Source organism: Sinohyriopsis cumingii, unplaced genomic scaffold, assembly GCF_028554795.1.
Source record: "Sinohyriopsis cumingii isolate HCF-2022 unplaced genomic scaffold, ASM2855479v2 utg000127l, whole genome shotgun sequence".
Lineage (NCBI taxonomy): Eukaryota > Metazoa > Mollusca > Bivalvia > Unionida > Unionidae > Sinohyriopsis > Sinohyriopsis cumingii.
In genome coordinates this window covers 4197739-4215662 of record NW_028315871.1, presented here as the reverse complement: position 1 = coordinate 4215662, position 17924 = coordinate 4197739, and positions in this window count along the sequence as shown.

Here is a 17924-nt window from a genome sequence, read left to right as displayed (position 1 = left end):
CGCTTGTTTGTATCGACTCGCAACATCAACTACGGTTAGCGCGTATTTGTAACCGTTGTCATGCGGCAGAAATAGTATATCAGCCTGATGAACTTCATTAGGTACGCTGACATCAAAGCGCGAGAAGTTGATTTGTTTAGGCGGTGGTAGATAGATTTGCCATATAGCCTGTTTGGATAACCAATTAGCCGCAGTGGTCTTTGTTACCTTTGCAGCGTTTGCAAGCTTACCAATTGCGGCCTTCCCCTTCCAGTATCCTCTCGGAGAATAATAGATGGATTCCATCGTTTTTCTTGGATGATTGTTATTAATTACCAGCGCCAATCATTAATTTACCTTTCATAGCCGATTTTACCAACCATGAGGCCAATTTTTCTTTGACGGATTTATCAGGAATAGCATTTAGCGCGTGAATTAATTTTACATCCGCGATATGACGCTGTTGCAGATCGCTACTTTTGTAAGCAACATCATGAGCATGACACGCCTTATCGATAGCGTTTATTGGATACTCACCGGGTTTGGGCTGATTTTGATCATCGAGTCTAATATCTAATCGTGTTCCGGGGCCACAGTAGTTATATCCTGGGAGGTGTTTTTCTCCTGGATACTTTGCCCACGGTGTTCCGGGGAGTTTTGCCAATTTGGCTGCGATGTCACCTCCTCGCTTTTTTTTAAAACATCTCCGGGTCTAATAGAAATAAATCTAAATTTCTTTGTACCGCATTGTACACACTTGCCAGTAAGGGCCGATCTGTTATTTCTTGTTGTAGCGGTTGTCATATCATTTGTGCCAGTACGTACTCTACACTTCACACAATATAGATCCATAATTTATGTATAGAGATATGAATATAATTGATTTTTCGGCGACTAAAACAAGAGAACCAGTTAAGCATGTTGCAGCGTTACCAAACTCGATCCGGATGATTATCATCGGACCATCTGGATCCGGCAAGACGCAATTGTTACTCAATTTAATAATGAGATGGATGAAGTGGGATAAGTTGTATTTGGTTGCTCCTAGCGTGGATGATCAACGATGCTACGAGGTGTTGAAAGATTTCAACGAGAATGCATCAGCGATCGCTAAAAAAAATGTTATTGAGTTTATTACGGATATCAATGATGCACCAGGTATTGATGATATTGATGGCGACGTTAACAATCTAGTCGTGTACGATGATGTTATGTTAGACAATCAAAAAAACCCAGCTAGGATATTTTCCAGAGGCAGGCATAAAAACACCGACGTGATATATGTCACTCAACGATACACTCAGATTCCAAAAGTAATTAGAGACAACTGTAATATTCTTGCTGTATTCAACGGCGTTGATACACACACGCTACGAAATATTTGGCAGACATGGTGCGGCGGTGACATGGACTTTAATGTTTTTCGAAACTTTTTTAGTCATGCTCAGTCGACCCCACATGGATTCGTAACGATAAATTTACATGATCCTCGGACACGATATCGTATCGGACTTGACCAAATATTCGGTTAGTTGTAAATAATTTTCATTGTAAGCAGCAGGGGGGGCGATGACATCGACGCGGTCGTCGATGTGCTTACCGGACGCTGACGACGCTGGGGATCGGCGCGCAGAAGGTGTTAATTAAACCAAATGACGTTTGGACGATCCCCCAACGACGTCGTCGTTTTTTTTTTACCAGGCGCTGACGACACTAGATCGTTGAGTTGCAGAAAGTAATAATTAAGCAAAATAACGATTGGACAAAATGTCCGATTCGCCCCCTCTGCTGCTGGGCTGGTAGTATATAAAATATAATCGAGTTATTATTCACCAATTGGATAATGGAAAGGTAAAGCAGCAATTAGTAAACTTGCTGATGCAGCAGCGGTTAAACATTCTACTGCTAAAGCATGGTTATCCAAACAGGCAATATGGCAAATTTACCTACCACCACCGAAACAAATTCAGTACACATATATCGATGTTAGTGTTCCTAATGAAGTTCATCAAGCTGATATTCTGTTTTTACCACGTGATACTGTACGTAGAAAAACATACAAATACGCGTTAACTGTCATTGACGTTGCAAATAGATACAAAATGCAGAACCGCTATTAACGAAAACAGCATCTGAGGTAGCCGATGCTTTTAAACGAATTTGTCAATGAGGTGGTTTACGATGGCCACAGCTGATACAGGTTGATCCTGGCAAGGAATTTCTTGGTCCAGTATCATCGCTGATGAAACAACATGATACCAAAATACGACGAGGACATACTGCGATTCATCGTGATCAGGCAATTGTTGAACGATTTAATCGAACACTCGCTGAGCGGTTATTTGGATATCAATATGCGAAGGAATTTGTTCAGGATACGAGATCTCGTGAATGGGTTGCAAGATTACCAAGTGTGATAGCTGCGTTAAATAATGAAGTAACTCGAACGACCAATATGAAACCTATTAACGCAGTCACAAAAAAGTGATTTTTCAGCGCAACCAGTATTAGGTAATATCACTGTCAGGTATTTATATGAGCCCGGTCAACTTGAAGGCGGTAAAAAAAGAGCGATTGATCCTATTTGGAGTGTTACCTCACATAAAATATCTAACATAACAAGATCCTCAGGTAGACCCGCAATCTACAGGTTAGATTCAACTGCTCCTCAACGTGGATTTGTACGTGAACAATTACAAGTAATTCCCGAGGACACGCAATTACCACCGCAATCACTTAACTAGCTCCTCTACGTCGATTACACTCAAGACAGGTCAACATGATATTTTCGCGTGTGTGACCGCGACTGTTATATTTTCTATCTACGGTAAATTGTCTTGGATTATTACTCGAATATCTCCATAACTTCACACAATTACAACTTGCACAATTATTATTCTGTTGTTGTTTCAGCACAATGACAACGTCAGTGTCTAGATCAAATTCTCGATTATTTTTTTTATCGCACTGTTTATAACCAGTTAATTTTTTTCTTATTATGTCAAATTTTTCAGCCAATCATGTGGAGATGGTCCAACAAACGGTGGTGGTTGACCGTGATCGCCGCACATTATCAGAGCAGTATTTCTTGTTAACAACCAATCTAGAAATGTTTTTAATGTTTCTAACGGCATCGTGCATATTTCATCCCATATTATAATCCTCGGAATATATTTTTCTCCCATCCTTAAAGATGTCCATGGATCACCCTTCCATCGGAAGAAGCTATGATATGTACACGGTTGTACTCCTCGTTGTTTCATCTCTCGTGCGAGTCTGTGTGTAGGTGTCAGCACGATCATATCCGAGTTCTGAAATAGTTCGATCGCTCGAGTGGTTTTACCAGAACATCCAAGTCCGTTTAGATAAACCGTTTTGTGTCTAGTTATTGGATCGTATACCGGTGGTGCAGAAGATATCTGATTATTTCTGCCTGATTTTATCAGGTAAATATCTTTAACCGCAACATCAGCGGATTCAGAATAATCGAGTATATATTCCTTTTTTATTCTCCACGAACCCCACGATGCACAAGTGCCTATGCTTAATCTTTCTAACAGTATTGAATAATTTTTACTTATATAAAACGAATCAGTAGCAACTCTGACAGCGAATGCAGAAACTTTATTTATCATCGATAATAGATCTATCGAAACGTACGCGAGCATCGATGATCTTAAATGAGTATACTGCGGTGACTCACCGTCCATGTAACTTACAATTGTACCTAATTTAGTTCCATTTGACAAGAAAGCTATTTCTCGACTTCTAAACGTATTTATGTTCGTTGTATCAGCGATTATAAAATCTAACTCGGCATCGTCCATGATCATTCTTGTACAATGTCGTCTGTGATCGTATGCTTCTCCTTGGGTAAACTTGCCAATTATTTTTCTACCAAGATCTTTTGAATCGGTTTCATCCGAATGTGGTAACCAAACTTCGGTTTGTTTCCCGTATGATATAATTGCTTCACTCACAATCAACCGTGTTAACATCGCACAATCGAGCATATACCGTAACAGTACTATTGGTGCCCACATTTTTTCTGAAAAATGTTTTCCAAACCAGGTATAACAAATCACATGGAGTTCTTTAGACATTTCAAATGACTCGATACAAACAAATCCAGTTAGGTCAAAATCTGGTAATGGTCGATTTATCCATACATGTGTCATCTCGTGCGTCGGATGACCGAATCGCTTAAAGTACACAGAACAATCTCCGTATCAAGAAAACTTCCCCGATAACATGCAACCATATCAACTGAAATAACATCTTTATGATTGTATTTAGTATTCCATAGTCCGCCGTGTACGTATTCGACACAGCTAGATATGATGTCATTGAGAAAATCAAACCTAGTTGGCTTCCACAAATTTTTCTTTCTAGCAAAATGAGTCGCAACAGTAAAACAGTTGCTCAGTAGGTCGTCAGTGTCATCAGTATATTGCAGTGCAAGATTTTTCATTTTTTCGTGGAGAAGATCTGTTCGATAAATAACACCATTTGGTCTTACAAACTGATCAAATTCATTTTTTCCTCTATGCATGATTCGTCGCTAAAACTCTGAAATAACCATACTGACACAGGATCGATTTTACTTATTTCATTAATAAAATCAAACATATCTCCATCAGAATTTTCTCAGGGATAACATTTAACAGTTCGATCTCGTGGAAACACTGTTACTACGTTAGTCCATGCGTGTGCATTATGATCAATAATTTCGGTTAAAGCTCCTTTTGACTTTTATTTCGATTCGTACAAAATCTCTCCTGTTATCGTCGCTACAGTTATTGGGAATTTTAATCTTTTCCCCAACTCAGTGACATCTTTGATAGACGCACCAGTATCTTTAACCGTTTCGCCCCACGTATTTATTATTTTACGTCTTTTATCCGTTAGACCGTTTCCACGGGCCGCATTTGCAAAATGTTCTATTACTCGTTCAGCCACACAATTTGTTTTTGAAAATTTCATCGGCGCCAGTTTATCAACGTTAGGTTTTTCATTTATCACCTAGATTCCATAAATAACCGCGGTCACAGGATATGCTTGTTCATAATACGGTTTGTCAATACCGGTTACGAGACCTGGTTTGGAATCTCTACTTAGTATGACAGTTTTTTATCACCGTGGACAGGATCATATTTGTCATGGATAATCCAATCATCTGTTTCAGTCAACACGACAAATTTTATTCTGAAAAGATATTTGCGATTATCAAGATAGTTAATGATAATTGCTGCTCGTTTGTCATTCATCGTAGCGTTGATTATATATTTGTCGCGTATAATCTTGAACGTTGACCAGACATGAGATGCACCATCTGCGTGAAATTCTTTCTTGGCGTCGTGAATTTTATTAATCAAATTTTTGTTTTTCTTATCAACTAGATGTTTTATTGGTATATCAGGAGATATTCTGTCGAGATTAAGTTTATCTGCGCTCCAAGGCTTGATTCAGGATAATCTATCAAATTTGTTCATATTATATTTCAAACAAGTATTTAAATTAAAATATTATATTTCAAACAAGTATTTAAATTAAAATATTATGTATACAATGTCTCGATGCAAATGGCTCATGGTGGGTTCATTGACTCGTTGCAATAAATCCTGTAAAAGGGAATTTTGCAGACAACACATGCAAAACGTTCACTGTGGAAGCTTGGGACTAATACCATGTCTGCGATGTGGTGTTGGAGTACTAGGTAAAACAGAGTTATGTGCGTGTTGTGGTGGTAAACGATACAGAGAGCTTAAAAGATATTATGATTAAAAAAATTGATATCAGTGACGGAGCTATAAAATCCGTGGAGGATTATCTAAGTTTTTAGACAAATTATGATTTAAACAAATGATATTATTGTATAATGGAGCAAAATATGAACCACGAGTTTATAAAGCATTCTACAATAAAAAAACTACGAATCAAATATTAATGGTATGATCAGAAATTGTCAGAAAAAAAGTACCAGGTGGTTTTGTTAATAACACTGGTTATCTATTGTTTACTGCTGGGAAGAAAAATTATCTGTCATCGTTTCATATACGGGTGTCACAAGGGGTTGATCAAAGATGGTCTAGTGATCGATCACATCAATAGGGTGAAAATTGACAATAGTTTATCCAATCTTCAAACTGGTAAATATGACAGAACAATTGTAAGGAGGGTGGTAAAATCCACAAATATAGAAACTGGCGATGAAATTATATTTCAGTCAATGAACGCGGCTGCGAAATACTTTGATATTAACTCGCATGTGTTAAAATACGTCGCAGAAAATATAACCAAATCCACTTTTTCCAAGAAATATAAACAAAGAATCACCTTCCAATATTGTTATTGAGATAAACTATCATCATTATCAAGTAATTATCTCGAATTATATTTATTAACCATTTTTTAACCATTTATCTTTTTTTGGCAGAAAGCCTCACTTTTATACTACTTATTTTTTGATTCATGCAAAAGGGAGATTACTTCTGTATGTATATATTTATTCATAGATTTCTGATTTTTATGGTCGTAATTGGTCAATTAACTATCTACTTCGTAATTAATTACTCGAAGAAGAATATTTGTTTTTTAGCTTACAAAATAAATATTTAAACGTATTTCCCATCATGCAATTTAGTGAGCTATTTTTAAACCTGTTATGAGAAATCGAGGCAGAACACGCAGTTTATATACTCACAATCAGTTTAGAAACCGCTGTTATAATGCATGAATATTTTAACCGATCTGCATAAAAACGTTTTATAATGCAGTGGTTGTATTGTAAATAGGCAGAACACGCTGTTTTAATGCAGATATTTACAACCTATTACGAGAAACCTTGGCAGAACACGCTGCTCTCATTTACATATTTACAAACCGCTGTTTTAATATAGAAATATTTACAGTCTATTCAAAAACCGCTGTTTTAATGCAGAAATTTACAATCTATTTAGAAACCGTTGTTTTAATGCAGAAATATTTACAATCTATTCAGAAACCAATCTGTAGCTATATAATAATCTCTGAAATGAATAATGTTAAGAAGGTTAGATAGCTCAGTCAATAACGTATCTGGCCGTGATACTCACGGTATCAGGATCGAATCCCACGACTGACAACCGTCGGTGGTTACGCATATTAGCGATTTTTATAATTAATTGGGGCACCACCAGCCCCTCTACGCATAACAGAACCCCTCCAACCACACGTCACTGGTGATTGATATATGTTTTGTATCACCCACGGGCTGATTATTTTCGGGGTTCTGTTATGCGTAGAAAATGGCATCTTATATGTTTGTGCAGTCCTTAATTAAGATTTTCATTCATTGTATATATTTCATTTCATTTATTCATTGCATACTTACTGAAGCTGCGAAAACACTTGAACAGAGGTTCATTCATTCATTTATATATGTCTGTGCAGTCCTCCCTCTTGGGCCTCTAGACCGTTGTTTGACGGGTTAGGGGCTCTCATAGGGGGTAGTATTTCGTGTGCCTGTTGAACTTGGTAGAATGTGGTGGCACGCTACGAGTTCTTGGGTTGTGCCGTCCTTAATTAAGATTTCATTCATTGTATACTTACTGAACTTGCTAAAACACTTGAATAGAAGTTAAATCATTCATCATATATGTTTGTGCCATCCTTGAAACATCCTCGTGAGCTCGCTAAAATACTCGATTTGGGGCTAACACGAGGATATATTTTTTTTTATTTAAAATAAATATATACTAAATAATGAACTACGAAAATATTAATGATGTAATTGTTGCTATTAAAAAATTGGAAAAAGATGGAATTAATATATCTAATGAACTATATCCTGAAAAAATAGTTTCTGATTTTGAAATTTTACAATAACGCATAAACCAGGGAATACACACACTATCATCTGAATAAAAGTTTATGAAACAGATTCAAGCGGCGATGTTTCTTTCGCTAGCTACCATAGAAGAAGATCAAGTGAAGGAACTCGCCCATCTCTCTGCCGCAGTAGAAAAAATTAGATTGGAGTTATCCCACGAATACGAGGCAAAAAAAAATAATAATTGGTACTCGTATAAAACAATTAAGACACATTATGTTAGCGAGTAACTTCGTTGGTGAAGTGGTACAAAATAATTCTGGTGAAAATGAAAGTTTCGGTGGGGTCCCTGTCAACGCTGATCACATATAGATCTTTGATCTTAATATTTTATTTTATCATGGATCTTTGATCTTAATATTTTATTTATTGAAATATTATATATTTTATCTGAAATCTTTGATCTTTATTATATTTTTTCTGAAACATTATATATTTATTCTGAAATATTATATATTTATTCTGAAATATTTTATTTTTTCTGACATTGATGGGTTAGTTGATACTCAGAACTATGTAAAATGATCAATTTCGTAATTTTGATGGGCTAGTTGGTACTCAGAATCATGCAAACCAATCAATTTCGTAATTTTGAATGGGTTAGTTGGTACTCAGAACTATGTAAAATGATCAAATTTTCAGAAACATTTAGGTCTTTGATCTTTATCATAGATCTTTGATCTTAATATTTTATTTTTTCTGAAATATTTTGACTTTGTCTTAGATCTTTGATCTTTATTTTATTTTTTTCGTAATTTTGATGGGCTAGTTGGTACTCAGAATCATGCAAACCAATCAATTTCGTAATTTTGATGGGTTAGTTGGTACTCAGAATCATGCCAACCAATCAATTTCGTAATTTTGATGGGTTAGTTGGTACTCAGAATCATGCAAACCAATCAATTTCGTAATTTTGATGGGTTAGTTGGTACTCAGAACTGTGTAAAATGATCAAATTTTCAGAAAAAATAAAATATTAAGATCAAAGATCTATGATAAAATAAAAATGTTTCACAAAAAATAAAAATATTTCTGATAAAATATTAAGATCAAAAATCTATATAATAAAATAAAAATGTTCTGATAAAATAAAATGTTTCTGATCAAAGATCTATGATCAAAAATCATTACGATAAAAGTCTTTAAGACAGAAATCTTATGATAAAAGTATTTAAGATCTTACATGTAGATTGACAATCAAATCCTCACTACGCAGGTCAATTAATCGTCCTATGTGGTCTGTGAGTTTGACATTTATTCGTGACAAAGACTGATTATGTGTACGTAGATAAACAGGATTGGTTGGTACTTGCACGATCAAATCGCCAGGGGGAACTTGTGGTGTGAACGTGTATAAGATATATCCTTTTTGAGCCGGATGTGATTTTCTGAGATCTATTTGATAGCTGCCATCGATTACATCACAAACAAGATTAACCGTGATTGTCGATGTTATATTAACGATTCCGGGGGATACATGCCTGCCGCTTCCATATGGATCATTATTATATCTTAAAACGGTTGCTGGTGGGGCTATTTTCCTCCACACAGCTAATATTTCATGAAAGTTTTTATTGATAATATCGTTGAGCGATCTTATTAATTCGCCAGTTTCAAATCCTGGAAGTGTAAAATTTAATAAATCTGCTTCAGTTATTTTATAATGATCAATATATGTTTGTTTGATATTTTTTCTTTCTGTATCTATGTAAGTACTGGCATTTATTACTTCAATAATAGCCTGATTAGCATATTTAAGATCTAATACAATTTGATTTAAATGTTGTATCGTTGCAATGATCTGATGTTTTAGATTGGTATTGTTCGATCTCATAACTACCAGTTAGTATCCCAACAACGTTCCAGTAAGGTGTTCCATCAGGTTTGTTTTTATTAGCAAATACAAATGAATTATTTGCTGGTGTACCATCAAATGGTTTCGATCTGATGTTTGGCCAGCTGTAATATACACGTAATTGTGCTAATGCGATTTCATTCGCGCGAATCGCAGTTGGAAAAGTAACACTAAATTCGGGATTAGTCGAGCTTACCGATATCATCGTGGTCTTGTGCGGGGTTGGTTTGTCACGATCTACTGGAGTATCTCCGTCACTATTAATACCTGTACCTTTAATACCAGCGCAATTGTATATTTTAATCATTTCTGAAAACTCAAAATCATATATAATTCCATCACTGAGACTTGCTGATAACAACGAAGATAACTTCGAGTATGCGACCGTCGCTGTGTGTAATTGTATCATGTAATCAGATAATTTTTCATTCATGCAGGTGCATATTTTTTTTGCAATGATATTAAGCACACCTGCAATAGTTGTTGCTGCTGAAATACAAATAGTTACGGCTACTTTTGTCATCATTGTCACCGCTGATAATATCACACCGGTTCCAGCAACAACAGCGGATACTGAATAAACGATCACGTCAACGATAAAAAGTAGTCGTCGATATTTCTTTACTTTTACCATATATTGTTCGACTCGATCTTTTAACGATGCCTGCCATTCACACGCTTGATTATACCTAAATTGCTGAACGTCGATTGAGGTACTCATTATATTTTATGCAGTAACCAATTGAGGTGTTTCAACTACAAATTCCAAACACCACCAGTAAGATGTTGCAGTTAATTTCTTATCAGCTGCTTCTACAATAAATGTTTCTTCGTTTCCGCTATTTAATACAACAGATACAACTCCAGAAAACTTATCCGTTGAATGACGCCATGGATACGTTGTAAATATTTCAAATTTTGCAGCACTGAACACAGCCTGTACACGCCAGTGACTATTGCGGTATATTTAATAGTATTATTCTGCTGCGACCATGTTGCGAATCCAGATGATACTGTGTATGCTATGTTGGTAATATGCCCAGGAGTAACACCACTGAGAATTTTAATCAAACTGGTTTTATTAACGATCTCAGGAATCCCCGCTACGATGTTTTGCTGTGTTAGTTTGATCATGTCGATGTTCGTCTTGATATCAACGAGTTTTACGTCAACTGTATGTGGAGTGCCCAATGAATTTATCTTTGGATTCATCGTTTTTTTTATGGTTTCTTAGAAATCTTGTGAACGCGTGTAGGTGAACGTCATACTCGGCCCGCAACATGGATAATTTACCATCTGAGGTGTTGTAGTTGATGTCAACGTACTTTGTTGTTGCTGCGTCTTCGTCGGATGTTGGATCCGCTAAAACTACTATCTTATTCCCGTTCATGTTGAGGTCTCCCATCATTGTGTCACCAGTATTTTTCACGCGATTAGCAACACTTGCTGTAATTTGATCTCTGATGGTTGTAAACGATATACTCGAATCCCTGATTTTTCCGCTGTCAGTAAACACAGGGATATTATCCGTGACCGCACCGCACCGAGTACTCGTCGAATTATATCATTCCATTTGATATTGCTGGTTTTTAGTTTACCATGTCAATCCTGAAAAATAACAACCTCATCTGGGTCAACTCCAGCCAGGTTCATAATATCAGCGAGTTCATCTTTAGTCGCGTACTTCGACAGATCAATGTCATTGGACTTTTTCATAACGCGGGAAGATCTTCTTCCATAAATATCAACCATTATATACGATCTAAGATCTGTTTAAAACGCTTTACGCGCAACGAAGCGGTTGCTTGTATAATCATGCACGACTTTATGTGGTGGTTTGGATGATTTTGATATAGCGTTAAGTACATTAATTACCTCACGGCCGCATATTGGCGGATCTGTCATTGTTTGTGTGGGTAGCGTTGAATACCAAACTTGTGCGTGAAGTGGTGCAACATACTTGATAAATTCATTGGGTGGAGCTAACCCGTATGAATTAAAATAAACGATTGCACATGGATCAACCGCGTATGATACCCAATGAGTACCAAGATTAATAATACCTGTTTCGAATTTGTTCGGTTGTTTCGGTAATTGATCTCGCATAAAAACACCTCTGAGGTTTTTTATTTTTAATCGTTTAGCAGCATCAAGTAAATCAAAATTTGATGCTGGAACGTCTAACATGTTCCTGGAAGCCTCAGACCTCTTCCCCAACGAGATCCCGGCAATCTTAGGCCACGCCCTTTTTTATATGCCTTTCCTGTTGCTTTCTTTAGAGCCATTCCAGCAGCTGTTTGAACAGCACCTAACGTGGCTGCTTTTGCTACGGCTGGAGCAGCATCAGCTATTAACGCTGGAATAGCCACGAGAAGTGGAAAAATACCACCTATTTTAACCATGTCCTTGATGGCGCTCGGAGAAAGATGAAATTGAACCCCGGTTTTTGATTCTAGGCCTTTATTAAGATGTTTAATCTGGTTATTTGTCAACGATAATTTGTTTGGACCGCCACTATAAATTTTATCTCGCTTTAGCGATATCTTTGTTCCGCATTTGCTGCGTTTTTTTATTGTAATTTTTTTACCTGACCGGGAGTCAGAACAACATTAACATGACTGTATGACATTTTATGATAAATACTTACCATGCTCCAAATAATGATTAAAAATTTTCCACTGGTGCATCAACGACTCTCATTCGACCACTACCACCTTCAAGTAACACTGCTTTATCGCTAAGTATAACCGCGATTGCTCTATAATCAAACCACCTGATTTAACGTCGCTTTAAGATGTATATCAATGACAGATTGTTTTGATAGATCAAGATGCTCCAGTGAAAAATAATAAATCGGATACAAAGTTCTGAAATCATGTTGTGATATTTGCAACCCAGTATCAACATTTTGATCACGTTCCATGAATGACATCAAACGATAATATACATGTCTTATATGATTTTGTGCATAATTTAGTTGTATATTCTCTGTTGGTTCTTGTTGTCCGTTTATCTGTAAGGAAATATCTGTGATACCTAGTTGGTCAGATATCATATGAGAGTGAATTTGTGGGCCTAATCGATTGTGGTTCTGAAACACAATAAAAATATGCCGTGGTGCAGAAACACCTTGTTGTGATGTTATATGCCATGTAAACTGACCGTTAACGTCAGTTTGTATACTATCTGTGCTTGTTGTTAACCATGACAACAAGGATTTACCACCTGTGTCCATGAAAGAAAGTAATCGCTGTTCTTCTGCGATCGTTGGAGTCATTACCGGCATCCAGAGTGAAATTTTCGATAATATTACTTTACCAGCATCACCAGCAGGTCTCCACAGAGCATCGTTATCATCACCCTTTCTTACAAGAACAACCGTGTGTCTAGCTCCAAAAATAACCTTTCTAATATTTCTACAAAATCCAAAAATATGCGATAGTGGAATTGTACATGAAAAACTTTTATTGTCTTCTAGCAACATATTTTTACGCATTGTAAATCCCAAGTTGAAATCTGAGTTAGCACTATGAACAACCGCCTACACATCAGCATCAGCGTTATTGGCAAAATTTCTTGGTCGACTTATATAATACGGATTATCATTGGGGTGATTAGAATTATCTTTTACAAACATCACTGTGGGACCTGCTGATCTTGTATAATCATCAGAGTATCTTGCTAGACCAATTATTGTTGTAGCAACGTCAACATCTTTCTGAATTGATTCAATATTTTTTCCATCGATCATATATGTGGCGCTATCAAATAATGCCATGATCCTGTTGTTGACAAAAACAATTTTTACTGTATCTAAGTAATTAGTATTATCCGTTTTTACAATTGTACCTTCTACCTCAGTAAAAGCCTCAGCGGGTAAAAAGTATCTACTTGTGTCATGAACTTGTAGTTCAATTCTTCCACGTTGATCTGGTGTTAGTGCGTCATAAGAATAAAACTGATAATCACGTACCGATTCATATTTAATGACAGGTGCTTCCATGTCAAATGCTGTGTCAGACATGCGCTTGAACATTTTATTGTAATTATTTTCGTCTAACACGTTGATTACCGCATTTGGGAAATTCCACCTCAGGAAGTTCCACTTCGGGAAGTTCCACTTCCTGATATCAAACTTGAGATATTATTTCCCGATTCACCGAGTCCCCGATCTGCTAATGCCACTAGTTTTTGATTTGCAGCTTGATTAATTATTTTACTGACATCTGCGGGCATAATTTCAGTACTTTGTAATTTTACTGGTTGTCGTTTTCGTCTTATTAATCGTGTTAGTCTATCTTTGATCGCCGAGAACGCCTTACCAGCAACATTGACAATTGCACCAGGAGCTCTTTCACGAACAATATCAATAGCTTTCATCGATAATTGTTTTGCAGTAGGCGCTGCTTTTGGGGCTAACCTTGTAAATAATCCCTGACTAACATCACCAAGTCCATCTCCGTAAATTGCTTTATAGATTGGTAATCGTGAGTTTACCGCTCTGACCTGTACAGGTCTACGATGATTATTGTGTACGATCATGTTATCTTATTTATCATTTATCTAACAACTAGTCAATGTAATCATCAACAAGTTCATCGATAAGTTCTCGGTAAACACCGATATCCATGATACCACCCTGAAATAATCGCCGACAAATACCAGCTGCTTCATTGCTTATTTCTGGTGAGTTATTTCCGGCACGTTTTCCCCCTATGAGAACTTGTAACTGTGACACGTCATTGAGGATACTGTCAGGACATAAACCAGAACCTTTTTTAGGTTCATCTTGAGGTGTTTTAAATACTGGTGGTTGCATTACCAGAGAAAATGATTCAGTGGTGACCGGGTGTGTGTCAGGTGAATCACTTCGAAATCCACGTGGTGAATCTGTCGGTGTAAATGTCATTATTGGCGCAGAAATTGTTCTACGTTATAAATGTGGAGGAAGCTGATATGAAAATTCCTGCTGCGGTGAAGAAAGTTGATATGAAGATTCCTGCTGCGGTGGAGGAAGTTGATATGTTCTTGCTCTAGTTGTTTCAGTCTCTCTTTATAAAGTCTTTTTACTTCTTTATCAATATTTTTGTATTCTGGACCTCTAGCCTGTTTTTTGTTTCTATATACGCGATATATCCATCTAATAAGATTATCATTGCTTACTTTTTTATGACGGGATTTTAAAATATTAGATTTATTAAATATACCAAATAACATTATTTCGGGTAAATATGCTTTTTCAGTATTTCTAATATCTTCAATAAACCCTTCGTTACATTTTGCAATTAATTCTAAGTTTTCTTCAACTGGTTTAGGTGCAGATGCAAGTTCTTTTCTCACGTCGGAGACTTCAGTACAAAGTTTTCCAATATCTTCACCAGCAGGTGGAGGTTGAGCTGCAGCTATATCAGTTGGAAGATCTCGTAAAATCTTTTTTGTTTGTTTGGTTCTTCTTGCTATTTTTTCAGTATGCGCTGCAGTTTGTTCTAATACTGGAAAAATACCCTTTTTCCTCTTCTCATCATCCTCAATATCTCCCCATATAATTTTTTCAACAGCCGCTGTAGCTTTCTTAATAGCTGCAGTGACGGGTTTAAATAACCTTTTAGTGTCTTTTTCGTACTCAACTTGTGATTGTTGCTGCGCTTGTAGGTTTTCTCTAAATGAATCTCTAACAGGAAGAAATTTTTTGATTGCTTCTAATCGTTCTCGTGCTATTTTTGCAGTATGAGATTCCAGATGTACCATTTTATTACAACATGATGATTTAATTAATATAGCAGCAGGGAGGGCGAGACCTCGCGAAGACGTAATTGCATAAAGCGCGTGCATAATAAACTAGAAAAATCACCAGCGACAATGGAGTAATATTAATTGGAAATTCCATAGAGATTTTCTCAGTAAAGTATCAACGCTTTTTAAAATCTGTCGACGCTTTTTATTTTTCGATCGTTCGTAGGAAGGCTTATTTTCAATATTTGGACGTTTTTCGACTATTGGTCTGTTCGCCCTCCATGCTGCTGATATAAAATGCACAAAACAAATGCTCCAGGACTCACGGTACTAATTCCACTCCAATGGTAAACATATGGAAACACTATCATATTCAAAATTCAATAACTTAAAATTTATGGGTGCTGATAATGACACCTATAATTTTTCGTGCACATGTAACCTTGGTGCAAGCTTATGTGTGGAGAACACCATATGACCCGTGGCAATTTGTTTACATACATGTGCATGAAACACGTGTTACTGATTCTGCACCAAATGAATCAGGTGCTACTTTCAGTATTGAGTACTCTTGAGTCAAGCCTGTAAAAGTGCTAAAATTGCATCAGTAGAAATTTGTCAATATTTTTTTTACATTACATATAGGATAAGCTCTCAAAAGATATTTTTCCTAAAATTTTAATTTTCATTATTAACCAATTATGGACCACCAAACCTGTAAATACTCTACTATTTCTTCACCCATTTCTAGACTGGTTCACAGTTCTTCCATATAATTAGTACCGTGTGTCCTATAACCAGATTTAATTTTTTTTGAAAAAGTTGTATTTTACTCCTTGATATTAGAGCATAATTGTAAGAAAGAATTGGCCATGCTTGTGCATGGATAATAGTGCAATAGCATTTTATGTGATACCAATATCTATAGTTAAATTGCATCCGCATTACATGTTGCTGTGTTGTATTGTACTTATTAATGGCTTATTCTTGTTATTAAAATAATTGTTTTCTGCCTTTGTGTCTTCATGTTATCTTTCTATGGCATGCATGCTACACAAAAGAAACACAAGCATGCTGACATCATCAAGCATGACATCACAGGGTATCAAATTACATGACACATTGTATTTTCATCTCTCACTGGCTATAAGACAAGTTTTAAATGTTTTAAATTTCAAAATTGCATCTCTTTTCTTGCTGACTCTAACAGAAATAAGATACAGTGCATCCCTATTCACATCAATCAAACAAAACAAATAAGTATGCCACATGACAGGTCAAAATGATAAGGGGCCATTGCCCTTTTGTGACTAAAACAAATACACACACCCATGAAGCATCAAGAGATGCTGATATTCCAAACTTATTTAAACTATCATCACATGTGATTCATGACCCCCAAATGTTAATAAAAAGGTATAAAAGCCAAGGAAGAGTTCCATAAGCTTTATTATACTGAATAATTAAATAACATAGTACTACTTTTTAGTATAAAATTATGGGGAAGGGTGAATAAGCAAAGAATAGACAGAGTAATTTCTTCAAGCCTGGTAATGTTCCCCACAACAAGGGGGGGGGGAGAAATGTGTATCAACCCAAATAACACATCAACATGAGGTATGTTACATAAGGACATCAAGAGACAAATTTGAAAAAGCTATCCAAAGTTCCTATAATGCTGACATTGATGTTGGAGACAGAAAGTGTATGCACAAACTGTTATGACTCAAACTATTAAGTATGCTGGAGGTGGAGAAATGTGTGAAAAACTTTGCTATGCCAAGACAAGTTCATGTCTCTATGCAATATGCAGACACTGATAAAAATTGTCACTGAATACACTACTTGTTAAATTTAAGTAATAGAATTGAATTGCATATTGAAGTTGTCTAATACATAAATATATACCTACATTTACCCAAAGCTCATAAAAAGTTAAGAAAAAGTCTCAAAATCATTACTGTGGCTTCTTTCCACTATAAGCAGTGTTAAATTAATTACTTTTTAATATAAAGCTGAAAAAATTCATACATTATTGAACAAAAGAGAAACAAAGCAAACATTGCAATCACTCAATTACAGTCAAAGGGGAGGTAATACACTTTGATTTGGCAAACCAAATAGCAAGCTCTAATTTACAGCTAAATGATTCCTTACTATTACTTGATGGTAAGAAAAGAGCAATGTAGGTTTTATAAATAGCTTTTGTTTCAAATATGAAATCATATTTCTGACATGAAGCTTGTTTTCATTTATTCACAACAACATATATGGTGAACAGACACATATCGCTTAGTGCACGCAGTAATCAAATGCTGAGATTTGGAATAAAGTGTTCTGAGACCACAAGTTGCAACACCCTGAGTATAAAGGTTTTCTATCATGGGACTTGGTACATGAAGAAAAAAGAGATCTGGTTTGGTGGGAGAGAGCAGTATGTTCACCATGCAGTTATACATCAAGAATGTTTCAACTGTATGAAGGGAG